This window comes from Triticum aestivum, chromosome 1D (genome assembly GCF_018294505.1).
Source record: "Triticum aestivum cultivar Chinese Spring chromosome 1D, IWGSC CS RefSeq v2.1, whole genome shotgun sequence".
NCBI classification, from domain to species: domain Eukaryota; kingdom Viridiplantae; phylum Streptophyta; class Magnoliopsida; order Poales; family Poaceae; genus Triticum; species Triticum aestivum.
The window spans coordinates 236,050,886-236,065,587 of record NC_057796.1 but is presented as its reverse complement, the minus strand read 5'-3'; the positions used below and the strand labels follow the sequence as shown (position 1 = coordinate 236,065,587).

Genomic DNA, 14,702 nt, shown 5'->3' with positions numbered 1-14,702 from the left:
GTTTGGATTCCGTTTGATATTTTTTTTTGCGAAACTCTGAAATAGGCAAAAACAGCAATTCTAGGCTGGGCCTCCGGTTAATAGGTTAGTCCCAAAAATAATATAAAAGTGAATAATAAAGCCCAATAATGTCCAAAACAGAAGATAATATAGCATGGAGCAATAAAAAATTATAGATACGTTGGAGACGTATCAGAGATCTATTTTTATTTGCTTTTATTTTCAGATATATTAATCCAAAACCCCCAAAATACCTTGCTTCAATTTATTTTTATTTATTTTATCTCGCATTCCCGCGAGATCTATTTATCCAATCTACTACAATTTACCTATCTTTTTACCCGTGAGGGATTGACAACCCCTCTCTTACATCGGGTTGCAAGTATTTGTTCTTTGTGTGCAGGAGCCGTTCATGTGGTGTTGCGCGGTTCTCCTACTAGTTCGATAACCTTGGTCTCATCACTAAGGGAAATACCTACCGTCGCTATGCTGCATCATCCCTTCCTCTATGGGGAAATACCGACGTAGTTCAAGCCGCATCAGCAGCCGAGCCCAGAGGAGGTCGTCCATGGAGCGCCTTGCCGCTTGCCTCCCCAAGAGCAGGGCCGCTCTCAGCGGTCGTCGTGCCTCTGCCACCACCCTGCCCCCGCAGACGCAGACTCGGCCATCATCTGCATCGATGCCCCTGACAGTGCAGGTGCCTGCACGCTAGGGCCACACGGACGCGGCAAATGTGATTGTTGGGAGGCCTTTGAGGGAGAGAGAGGAAGCTGCCGTCGCGGTCGTCCGAGCGCCGACGCCGACGGGATCCCAAGACAAGCCCGTGACGGCTGCTGACGGTGGGAGCGGTGATAAGGCCACTACCATTGGGACAGGAGGAAACATCTGGGTGAGGGTCCCGTGCAAGCATACATCATTGCCGCAGGTGGACTCTCCTCAACAGATGTCGGTGTAATCGACAGCGTCCGCGGCGGATGACAAGTACGCATGGGTGGACAGGTACCAGCCCGATGTGCTCATGGAATTCATCTGCAACAAGGCTGTGGTCGACGAACTCCACCGGCTGGTACAGATCACAAATTCCTTTGTCACTCTAGCATTGTATCCTTGGAGCCAAGCATTGGAACAGAGTGATGAATCTAGAGAATGCCATGGCATGCTAAATTGGGATTAAGTTTTGTCACTACTCCTGCATCTAGGTGATTGAACATGGCTGCAACCATTTCATATTTGAAGGCGGACAGGTAGTCGGGAAGAGAAGCATAGTACAGAGTACTGTACCTTCTAAGGGATGCTTCTGGTCATGATAATCTCCAGGTCACCATACAAACTTATGCGCAAACTACAAATTTATCCTAACCTAAAACCTCTTGCTGCTTCAGATTCAGAATGCTATGTGTATTTGACATTTCTTTATTTTACAGATAGAGGAACACTCAATGAGAATCGAGCTAAAGGTATGTGTTGTGACTTAGAACAAGTGCCTTTTCTGATTGGTTAAATCATTGTGAGGAAGTTACAAAATGTAGCTTTCTCCACACTGTATTTCTTATGAACTGTTCACTGGTTTGATGCAGGGAGAAATAGCCAGACACATCGATGTGAAAGTCAAGATTTCAGGTCATCATGTGGAGGTTAACTCGGCTGATTTACATGGCTGTGAGAATCATGTCATACTACTTTGTTGAATGAATCAATCCTGCCACCAGACTCGATCCGCGATCATATTAACTGCAAAGGTACATGGTCATGCAGTTTTGCTTCTCGTTTGATAGCACATCTGTCAATCAAGAAAGGAGTTTGAATTGCTTCCTGTTCTTGCTTGATGTGAAATGAAAAAGTGTTAGTGGTTCATATGTGCAGTGATTGTGGTACACGATACTGATAGGCTTTCCTCCGATTTTCAACATATATCAGTTGGTTTTTGGGAAGCTATGCAAGTTGCAATACAATCATCTTCTGTTGCTCTGATTCTTCAAACCTCGAGGTCGTCAAACATCTATGCAAGGTCGTCACGCTTCAACCACCTTCATTTGATGAGGTACTTTCAAACTCAGTCTGTTTATTACTTCATAGATGCTTATCTTCTCATTACAGTGCTAGAAACTTAATGAGAAAAATATCTTCTCCTAGATGATCAAGGTTCTAGAGTTCATTGCTATGAAAGAAGTCATAGATTTGCCTAGTGGCGGACAGCATGACATCGACCTGATGTGTAATATTTTTTTGGGAGAAATAGTCGCAACTGAGCAACTCAAATGAATACAAAGTAAGTATCTTCTTGGCATGTTACATCAGTATGTATTGCACTTTCATTTTCTATTTGCCCATAATTAGGGACATTAGCTTCAGATTATGGTCCCATCTATATGTTGGCTCCCATCTATTCTACCTTGTGGCCATACCAAGGGTTCTCGCTATGTAATTTGGTTGATATTAGCTTTATTCTCATAGAGATTTTCCCTGGGAGCATCATTAGGCTATTGGGTGTTCCTCGTCGTCCTCATGAATTTCTTTTAGATTTGGATTTATAACCAAACGATGAAATTTATATTTCTATCAGTATAATTGTATTGTCACCTATCCTATTTTCTGCATGCACACATGAATCTAGCTATGATCCAGATTCTAGATGCATCATTTACTACAAGAATCCGGGATATACTGAAAAATTACTGCTTATATAGTGAATATCTTTAATTCATATGGTCGTCTGCTGGATGCTCGCTGCTATCTTTGGTTCATATGGTCACCAGCTTGACGCTCATTGCTATCTTCGGTTCATATGGTCATCGAGTGGACACTCGTTGCTGTCTTTGGTTCATAAGTTCTGCATACCTGGTTAGTTCAGATTTTTTGAGGGAATGGTTGGTGCAGAGTTAGTTTTAATGGTTACTGAAAGCATGCAAAATGTTTCTTTGCCCCTCCTCTTTGTGACTTAAATTTAAATCTCATACATGTTGATTTATAAACCGTGCACCAGCACAGATGAACCATGCAAAAATTGTTCACTTACACAGTCTAGCTCAGAGAAGTTCATAACAAAGATGTGGGTTGCTACTGAATTGGGGATTTAAATTCAAGTTTCCTCTCTGTTGCAACTGAATTAGGGGTTTAAATTGAAGTTCCCTCTGATTATTTTACATCGGTCTTTTGTACTCTACTGCAAATGTATGTACAGTTTCAGAGTTCCTTTTACTGCTACTCGTTATGTGTTGTTCTAGAGGCGGTTTTGCAGCACTTCCTATTGTCATCTGGTTCTTTTTCTTTTCTAATGCTTGCTTTTCAGGTAATTTCACTTTTGTCCTGGATTAACAACAAATTAGTAATTTATTTGTTTATATAGTGAAGACTTTTTACTAAAGCATTTTCTATGCAGAATTAGTTAGCTTCAACTCTAGAGCACCATTTACTATTGACTGGGTAGTTTACATGTTGGCAAGGACTGATGGCGATGATATATACTTATATGGCCATTCTTGATAGGTAGTTATTGGTTCAACCAATGTTATGTTCGCAACTGCTATTATATAGCATGCTTCCTTTATATCCCAAAGGTATGCATGTATGTTTTATTCCTCAGATAGATCCATAGATATGATAATCATTAGAGTAAATGTTTCGATTATACAAAACTGTGAATTTGCCAGGCATGGATGGCAGGTTTCCTTTGATCTATTTGTGTTATGTTTGCTTTGGTTCGACATATATAGGTAGAAATTATATGGGTCAGATGCAGGTCGACGATCCCATACACAAACACGCATCGCAGCTTCCATCAAACACAATAAGCGTCGCGCAAGGAGCGCTCGCGCGGTGTGTCCACCTCAGCAGAGTTATAGTGCAAAGCTGGGGTGAAAGGAAAAAATCTTGGTAAAACATGTAAACCTAGCCGCTGGCACACGCTTCTTCCCTACTCTACCATTCCCCTCCCCTCGCCTCCTCATCTCCCGAGTCCCTACGCCGCCGACTCCGCCGCTTCCCCTGCGCCTTCTCCCTACCCGTTCCTCTCCTCACCCTGCGTGGGTTACCGCCGCCACCGTTCCCCATCCTAGCTTCTCTTTCGTGACGGCGGTAGCATCGTCGGGCACGCCTCCCTCATCTCCACTCTCTCTCGTCCGCTAGGGATGGAGGGGCAGCCACAATCCACCTCGAGGCAGAGGGGTAGGCAGAAGGACGAAGGACATTCAACTCGGGACGACGAGCCATGGGTGACGGCAATTTAGATGCAAAGTTTTACCAGCGGTGGATCCTGAGATCTTTGTAGGCGAGACGATTTGAATCGGAGGTGGCGAGATCCATCAGGAGCATGAGGCGGCAAGGCGACGTGCTGTAGTGAGGTGGGCGATGTGGCAGAAGACAGTGTGGCGGAGGTGGCAGATGAGAAGCCAGGGTTGAGGTCTTCCACTATGGATCTTCTCTGCGTCGTGCTCCAAGCAGCTTCATTTCCTTGCTAGTTATTTACATATATGAAACTGAAAGTTAAGAGGAGAACTGAACTTAATTTCTTCTTAGCAGGTGTGACCTACAATCCACTATGGCAAGCACGATGATGTGCAATAGTGTTGCTGCGTGCATTATCAGGAGCACATCGCGAGGGTGCAGTAAGGTGTTTGCATACCACTGATACGTCTCCATCGTATCTATAATTTTTGATTGTCCCATGCCAATATTATACAACATTCATATAATTTTGGCAACTTTTTATACTATTGTTGGGACTAACATATTGATCTAGTGCCCAGTGCCAGTTCCTGTTTGTTGCATGTTTTTTGTTTCGCAGAAAATTCATATCAAACGGAGTCCAAACGGGATAAAAACTTACGGAGATTTTTTTGGAATATATGTGATTTTTGGGAAGAAGAATCAACACGAGACGATGCCCGAGGGGGCCACGAGGTAGGGGGCGCGCCCTAGGGGGTCGGCGCGCCCCTGACCCTCGTGGCCACCCCGTAAGGCGGTTGGTGCCCTTCTTTCGCCGCAATAAAGCCAATATCCGGATAAAAATCGTGTCCAAATTTCAGCCCAATCGGAGTTAAGGATCTCCGGGAATATAAGAAACGGTGAAAGGGCAGAATCAGGGAACGCAGAAACAGAGAGGCCAGAGAGACAAATCCAATCTTGGAGGGGCTCTCGCCCCTCCCATGCCATGGAAGCCAAGGACCAGAGGGGAAACCCTTCTCCCATCTAGGGAGAAGGTCAAGGAGGAAGAAGAAGAAGAAGAAGGGGGGCTCTCTCCCCCTCTCTCCCGGTGGCGCCGGAACGCCGCCGGGGGCCATCATCATCACTGCAATCTACACCAACACCTCCGTCATCTTCACCAACATCTTCATCACCTTCCCCCTATCTATTTACAGCGGTCCACTCTCCCGCAACCCGTTGTACCCTCTACTTGAACATGGTGCTTTATGCTTCATATTATTATCCAATGATGTGTTGCCATCCTATGATGTTTGAGTAGATTTTCATTGTCCTATCGGTAATTGGTGAATTGCTATGATTGGTTTAATTTGCTTGTGGTTATGTTGTTGTCCTTTGGTGCCAATCATATGAGCGCGCGCGTGGATGCCACCATAGGGTTAGTTGTATGTTGATAGGACTATGTATTGGAAGGCAAGAGTGACAGAAGCTTCAACCTAGCATAGAAATTGATACATACGGGATTGAAGGGGAGCAATATATCTTAATGCTATGGTTGGGTTTTACCTTAATGAACGTTAGTAGTTGCGGATGCTTTCTAATAGTTCCAATCATAAGTGCATAGAATTCCAAGTCAGGGATGACATGCTAGCAGTGGCCTCTCCCACATAAAACTTGCTATCGGTCTAGTAAAGTAGTCATTTGCTTAGGGACAATTTTGCAACTCCTACCACCACTTTTCCACACTTGCTATACTAACTTTGTTGTTTCTTTACCTAAACAACCCCTAGTTTTTATTTACGTGCTCTTTATATTCTTGCAAACCTATCCAACAACACCTACAAAGTACTTCTAGTTTCATACTTGTTTTAGGTAAAGCGAACGTTAAGCGTGCGTAGAGTTGTATCGGTGGTCGATAGAACTTGAGGGAATATTTGTTCTACCTTTAGCTCCTCGTTGGGTTCGACACTCTTACTTATCGAAAGAGGCTACAATTGATCCCCTATACTTGTGGGTTATCAAGACCTTTTTCTGGCGCCGTTGCCGGGGAGTTATAGTGTGGGTGAATATTCTCATGTGTGCTTGTTTGCTTTATCACTAAGTAGTTTTTATTTTTTGCTCTTGTTTTCTATCTTTATTTATGGGTAGCAAACGCAAAATACCAAAAAAATAGTGGTACCTACTGAACCAATGGTTGAAGAACCACTCAAAATCTATCACACTCCTGAAGCTTTTTACTTGGATCATCCTCGATCCCTTTGTGCTCGCGCTGAAACCCCAACTAGCTTAGTTGAGGGAAAATCTTTAGATGAGCATGCTTGTTATGCGTGACATCGCTTATCTCAAAAAGGGAAACTTTTACTGGATCAAATTCATCGTTTGCAATGCTATGCTTGGAATTTATGTGAAATATATGATGTTACTTGTTGTTCTGAAAACCCTAAGAAACACCTTCCCTACCAATGTGAGTTTAGTGATAATGGAATCGTATCTTTTTATGCTAAGGGTGTTTATAATTACTATGATGTTCAACAAATTGAAGAATTTGTTGCTTTTAAGGGTGCTTATGAAATTGCTTCTTTGATTGAAACGTATGATGCTACTCTTTACAAATCTGAAAATTTTGCCGTACTTCAATATTGCTATGATAAGTATGCTTCTAATCCTTATATTAAACCATATATTGAGGGCTCCTCCGCTGTCCAAGAAGAGACTAATATTTTGCAGGAGTCTATGGAGGAAGAAATTAATAACATTGTGACCTCATTGGATGAAAAAGATGAGGAGGAGAGCAAAGAATAAAAGGAGGAAGAGCGAATTGATCACCTGTTCCCACCATCTAATGAGAGTAACTCTTTATCCCATACATTGTTTAATTTCCCTTTTAATTTACCGAAGGATGAATGCTATGATGATTGTTATGATCCCGTTGATTCTTTTGAAATATCCCTTTTTGATGATGCTTGCTATGCTTGTAGCCAAGATGCCAATATGAATTATACATATGGAGATGAACTTGCTATAGTTCCTTATGTTAAACATGAAATTGTTGCTATTGCACCCACGCATGATAGTCCTATTATCTTTTTGAATTCTCCCGACTACACTATATCGGATAAGTTTGCCCTTATTAAGGATTATATTGATGGGTTGTGTTTCACTACTACACATGATGATTTTGATAGATATAATATCCATGTGCTTGCTGCTCCTACTTGCAATTATTATGAGAGAGGAACTACATCTCTGCTTCTCCATGTTTCCAATATGGTAAAATTGCAAGAAACTGTTTATACAATGCATTGGCCTTTACTATGTGTGCATGAATTGTTCTTTTATGACATGCCGATGCATAGGAAGAGAGTTATACTTCGTTGTTGCATGATATATGTTACTCTGTGCTCACTACTAAATCACAAATCGTTGTTAATTAAAATTGGCTTTGATATACCTTGGGATCCGGGTGGATCCATTACTTGAGCACTATATGCCTAGCTTAATGGCTTTAAAGAAAGCGCTGCCAGGGAGACAACCCGGAAGTTTTAGAGAGTCATTTATTTCTGTTATGTGCTTTTATAAAGTTTAAAAACAAAAATAATGTGCCAAGATTTACCTTTAGGATGTTTACATTGCTTGTTGGTTTGTGCGGTGCAAAACAGAAACTTTGGCTGTAGTGCGCGATTTTACATTTTTTAATGGAACGTCAAAAGGTTCTGAAACTTTTTGCACTGTCTTTCCATACAAATTGTTTATTTTTCCTAAAAAAATTTAGAATTTTTGGAGTACCAGAAGTATGGTGAATGTTCAGATTACTACAGACTGTCCTGTTTAAGACAGATTCTGTTTTTGATGCATTGTTTGCTTGTTTTGATGAAACTATCGATTTCTATCAGTGGATTAAGCCACGGAAAAGTTATATTACAGTAGCTACAATGCAAAAACAAAATATGAATTGGTTTGCAACAATACTTAGAGTAGTGATTTGCTTTATTATACTAACGGATCTTACCGAACTTTCTGTTGAGTTTTGCACTACAAAAAAATACACTTCCTTGATGATACGTGTTTGTCACAGTAGGTCACATTTTCTGTCATGCATGTACATCCATGACAAATTTATGGCAGAATCAAGATAGTCATACCTGTGCTGTCGTAGAAGTGTTCCATGACATTACCAAAATTATCATCACAGAAGTGTCCACTTCCATGACGATAAATCGCGCGTCACAGAAGTGCTTTCGTCAAGGGTGACCGACACGTGGCATCCACCGTAACGGAACACCGTTAAGCTATCGGGTCCGGTTTTGGATCCGATAACCCGTTAACAGCCCCGACCAATGGGGATTTTCCACGTGTAATATCATCATTGGCTGGAGGAAACATGTGTCGGCTCACCATTGGGACAGATTCCATCCACTCATTGGACCCAAAGTGCCTATGATACGTCGACACGTGGCACGACCCAACAGAGGCCCATATAGGTTAAAAAGGCTGGCCCAGTCAAAGGCCCGTAGTACTTACTCAGGTACTAGTGGGCCAACCCAATAACGGCCTGCTTAATAAAGGCCCATTTACGGCCCGAAGCCAGATCTGGCCCGTTAATTGTTCGCCGAATATTTGGGCCCAATTACAGCCCAGTGACTTTCAGCCTGTTAGAGGCCCGATGTAGACATGGGCCCATTTCAGCCCGGTGTGACTTTCGGCCTGGGAATGGCCCGTGCTGCCCATGGGCCATATATGGTCCGAAGGGACATCGGGCCCACTAACGGCCCGTGATAAAGGTGGCAACAGTTAAGCCCGACGTGACTTTGGGCCTGTTAAAGGCCTGTCACATAATTCGGCCCGTTGATGTCTGTACTAAGCTTTCGGCCTCTTAAAGGCCCATGATATCAGTGGGCCAACTAAGGCCCGAGATATGTTTCGGCCTGGTAACTGCCCGTGATATAATTGGGCCCAAAAAGGCCCGGTCTACATTTCAGCCTGCTGAAGGCCTGTCGGCGACTAGTGAAAATTGAGGCCCAATATGCATTTCGGCCTTCTAAAGGCCCATGGTTTCATCTGGGCCGTAACAGGCCAGTACAATATTCAGCCTGTTAATGGCCCAACGCTACCTGGGCCAAAATAAGCGCTGGGTCCACAAAAGGCCCAACTAAAATATAGGTCGGTGTAAGTTGTGGGCCTCGCGCAAAGTGTGAAGGCCCCAATCATTCGGGCCCAAGAAAGATGCAGGCCAGCCCAATTGTGGCCCGCTAAACACCAGGCCCGTTAGAGGCGAATGTTTCGGCCCGGTCGGCTACATCTGATTTTTTTCCAGATAGCAAATGATGGCAGTAACTAGTAGGAATTAAGAACAAACCTATTCTATACAATAAAGAAATTACGGCATAGTAACTAAGAATAAACCTACACTATACAATAAAGGATTTATGGTATATTACATCCACTAGGCATCGAAGTTCGCCACCAGTGATCATAAAGCGCAACGAAGAAGCAGATTACAAAAACTGGGCACCATTGCAGCGTAACAAAATAATACTAAACCGAGACCACTTCCAAGACAGTTCAAGAAAGGTTAGCCTTGCGTGGGAACTGCTGCGCAAGCTGCTGAGCAAGGCTGTGAGACCGGCCTAGCATGTCGGTCATAGCTTCCAGGTGTAGCTGTTTAGCGATGAGGTTCTCATTGGTGTTCTCCGCAATCTTTCTTAGAGATAGGACTTCAAGTCGAAGTTGAGTTGCAGAATGCCTTTCTGCTAGAACTTGGGACTGAAGAAGTCGAACTGATTCAGACAACGAATTCTGTGAGCTTGTCTGACTGCTATTCTCAAGTAACTTGAACACTGCATCAAGACAAGACTTTCGGGTTGTCTCGCTATCTTCAAGATGTTTTGCCTTCTTTGCTGCAATATATGTTGGGTTTGTCGCACAGCCTTCAGCAGACTTGTGCATGCCATCAGGCATATCACCCTGAAACAAAGCAGAGAGATGACAGGTTTTGCACGTGTATAAACAAACATGATAACTGTGCTGTCAATTCCATCCAATTTCAAATTACAAATAAAGAGTAAGTTCAAAATATCAATAGCATAATTTGGCATTGTTCATAATGCGGGGAGCTTCACCACACTACTGGATTACCATGTCAACATAACAAGCATAGATGAAGGGCAAAGAAAATCATTGTATCTATTTTGGTTAATGTGCATGGCATGTTGTTCATATCATCAGCCACATTAATAAGATAAAACAGGAGATGACAAGGTGCAAACGTGGGCTGCTTCACCACACACTGGATTATAGATACACAAAACAAGCATACATATAGGGAGCATTGAGTAATGTGCATGGTATGAATAAGGAATTTGGTTTTACAAGTAAAACTTAGAACTTACAGTTCTTGCGAACATGCATTTTGGTAGAAACAGCAAACTAAACAACAGTAAACGATAGGGAGTATGAGCAAATTAAACAGCAGTTGAGGATAAAGGCTTTAGAAGGACTGACTTACATTAACAGTTAACACCGGCTTTATAATGCCCTTCTCCATGTCAAGGGAAGGATAACTCAAGAATTTCAGCACATAATCTTCTTCATAAGCATTGCCTGTACTCTACATTTTGTAGAGAGTAATTATAGATATGATAATACTGGAAGGGATAGAGGATAATGAAGATAAGATGCATATTGATGTTACATAATCAACTACCAATCCCTGGAAGTACAAGCATTATAGGACAAAATGTACTGACAAGAGCAATGGGCTACACTTCTGCACTGGCATTGTCTGTGTATTCTACTTTTTGGTAAGATTAAATATAGATCTGATCTTTTTTAGTAAATGGTGGGCGAGGGAGATAAGATGCAGAATGCTACACAATGAACCAATCCCTCTTCCCATAATACAAGAGTGTTTTGAACACTGGTGTACTGTACAAAACGTTCTTATATTATGGGACGGAGGGAGTAGCTGTTAATGTAAGTACAATGATAGACGACGTTCAGTCCTTACAAGAGGACTGCAGAGCTAAACCTCTTCAAAAGCATTGGGTTGATTCTAAATTTATGTAAGAGTCCATACGGATCTTATAATGTCCACCAAATGGACGATAACGAGGCTAACATGTGCAGTGATGCTACATAATCAAACAGCTAAGAAAGTAAGTATGGTCATATAGGGCAAGAGGTACTCACAAGAGCAATGTAGTGTGCAGTATAGTTGCGAGATTCTGTGGTCCCTTGAGAACGAATGTTCTTCTGCTAACAGTTTTCGTACAAGTGAGACGTTAAGGCAAATGCAGAAATGTAGTTCAAATTGTGATGTGATATCATAGATAGTACCTTACGCTGCAGCCGAGACCAATGTGTAACAAGATTATTCCAGTCACCATCGGATAAATGTAGCACCGGAGACTTTACAGAAATTTCGTTTAGAGGCTTGCCATCGAAGTGCGCTTGCCTCAGGTAGGAACGATACTTCATCAACGAGTGCTTGAAAAGCGCAACCAACCCTTGCTCGTCTTCACAATCCAGTTTGGTCCTCGCCTATTTAAAAGTATGAAATCTTGTGTCTTCTGTCAGCAGAAACATATGCAGTAATGACCATGAATAACATTAGTACATTACTTACGCGTAAGTTGCGGAGGAAGACTGGAAATTGTTCTGTGTCTGCGGTATAATCTTTCCATGAAGGAAAGATGCGCACAAAGTTCCTGACAACAATATAAGCTTTGTCTTCTAAACTGGGAAGAAATGGAACATGGGTCCTATTTGCTGCAATTGGGGCTCTCTCTGGTTCGAAAAGGGATTTGGCAACTGGATTTGGTGTACTCTTTGCTGGAATGGGGGTTTTGCATCGTAGAGCTGGTGCTATGTCAACTGGCATAATCATAATGTTTGTTGCAGTTGGGGTCTGCTGGGTTGGGGCATCAGAAATGACCAGTGTAGTAGGGCTAGAGTCTGCTAGAGTTGGGGTGTTTTGTGGGTCAGGTGATATTGCAACTACACCTAATGGGCTATTTGATTTATCAGGTGCCACTACCTTTTCCAAATACTTTGCTTGTGCTCCTCCACGATCAGCAATCGCCCTCTTCCTTTTGAACGTCTGATACACAAGAACAACATTTGAATGGATAAATATGGTATGATGACAGATGGAATATGTACTGAAAATGGATAGGCAGGCCGTATTCACATACACGATGTGTAAACTAAGCTAATGGCAGTTTAAATGTAACATTGGGGATGGCAGAAGTGCTCTTTTCTGGTATGATCTTTGGCACACAGCCTGCTTACAGGATATGTTCCCACATCTCTTCCCTTTTGTGAAAAGCCAGGACATTACTGTTCACTCAGTTATACAAACTGAATATCTGGAGGATATGTTTCATCTGCCACTGACTGTGCAGGCGTTTGAATCCATGGAAGACATTTTCTTACAATTAAGAGCCTCTGATTTTCTTGATTGTACTGATACTTGGAGCTACATTTGGGGAAATGAGCACTTTTCTGTGGCAAAAGCTTACAGATTCATGCTGGGTATTAAAATTGTTCCACCGCAATTCAATTGGATTTGGAATAGTTCATGTCAGCCCAAGCATAAAGTTTTCTTCTGTGGCTTCTGCATGATAGACTAAACACAAGGAACTTACTAAGAAGCAAAACATTTCACTTGGATAATTATAACTGTGCTGTTAACAACTGTCAGCAGGAGGAAACTTTGCAACATCTGTTTTGGACTTGTCCCTTTGCTGCTCAATGTTGGGACCTGGTGTGCCCTTCAAGACAAGTCAATGTTTTAGTTCTAGAAGCTTTTGCTGACATCAGGCAGAAATTACATGTACCTTTCTTCATGGAAATCATTATCCTTGCATCTTGGGCTATATGGATCTCTAGGAATAATCTCATTTTCCAAGCCATCCCCCCCAACATTCAGAGATGGAAAGCCACTTTCTTGGAAGAACTCAACTTGCTCAGATTTAGGATTAAGAGGAAATATGCTAGTGCCTATTGTTCCTGGCTGGATAATTTGGCCTTGCAATTTTTGGTTTTTAGGTGCTTTGCATTGTTTTCTTAGGTTTTCCTTCTTTCCTTGGCTTACCTCAGGCCTTGCTTTATATTGAACCTTGTATTTTTTTGCTCTCCTTTTAATTTCAAAAAATTACAGTGGGGTTTTGCCCTACTGTGTATAGTCAAAAAAAGAAGCTAATGGCAGTTCAACAAAGTAGAAGCAATGCAAAGCATCAGTTGCAAGATATGTGCGACAAATATAACCTTGGAAAGTTAGAGCAAGCACCTTGATGGGTGAATAAGATAGGGCATCTTCCTCTGACTCCTCCACTAGGGAGCTACATTGACTTAGGTCTCCCTCTAGCTCAGAGTCACTGTTAGGATCATATTCTGAGCATGAATCTATAGGTGGAGAGCGTTTGCATTGCATTGCATCCAGACTTGATTTCAGTCCCTTAATGCCAAGTTTGACAGCCATGGCATTGTTCTGCTTTATTCTTTTCATGCGCGCAAGCTCATAATCATTATGATGCTGTTCAGAATCTGAGATTCATGAAAACATAAAAATTAGTCAGATTATCTATGGAATGCATTGCGGATTCAACTCGAAGAGTGTCTCCCTATAAACCCCTGCATATGCAAAGTTCACCCCAACCGTGCTGACCAGACCAAACACAGAAATACAAACCCCTTATGTCTCTATAACAGGCAGACACACATTTCAAAACTGAAGTAGGAACATTAGAATTATATGAAATTCGTATTTGAACAAATAAACTAAGGAATAATGAGTGGTATAATGTTTAGCTTCAAGGGTGGAGTGTTGGTAGTGCGACACAAAGCAAGTAGGCAGATTGTATTCCATGTAAAAGATCGAAGCCTATGTAAAAGCTGGAAATGACACTTTCTTTCTATATAATGCAGTGTTCGTTGCCCACACATGATGGAAGAGATCACATAGAGAAATACTATTCACTCATGTCTACGGTTGCAGTATTTAGAAACAGGGTGGTCCACCCTAAAAGAATATTGACAACAAATATGACAAGGCAAGCATAGATGTAGTGAATCAATCATTTACTTGTGAGCTCACTAGGACAAGTATGCAGAATTGTAACTGCAGTAAGAGACCGTCCAAAATCTGAATCAAGAGGTTTGTCTAGCACTTATTGTTTGCAACTAATCGACGTGAATAATTGGATATTATATCGAATGAGTAAGAAAGACAAGTAAAATTTTCAACAAACCTGGCTTGCAGTAGTAATCTGGGTCAATGTCACTACGACCAACAATCCAAAATGACTAGTGTCTATTCCTAGGGCCGGAATTTTGAAAAACCTGTGAACTTTACAGGTACTAAAGATTACCGAAATACATCTGAACCATTAAGTGTAGGTAGCACTGAGCACACAACAAACCCTAATGACAGTCCTGCCTAATGAGTAATGAATCAATTAGAAAATGGGTGATGAGGAGTGGCTGCTGAGTGTTGAGGACTTATCTCAGGATAAATCGGGCTGGCTTAGTGGGTGCTGCACGCCTGAGCCCTGAACGGACTA

The 14,702-nt window shown here is 42.0% G+C and overlaps 1 pseudogene; it reads left to right on the top strand.

Annotated features, from left to right (window-relative positions):
• Positions 1-568: 568 nt before the first annotated feature.
• On the top strand, positions 569-3,315 carry LOC123158649 (replication factor C subunit 5-like; annotated as a pseudogene).
• The last annotated feature ends 11,387 nt before the right edge of the window (positions 3,316-14,702 follow it).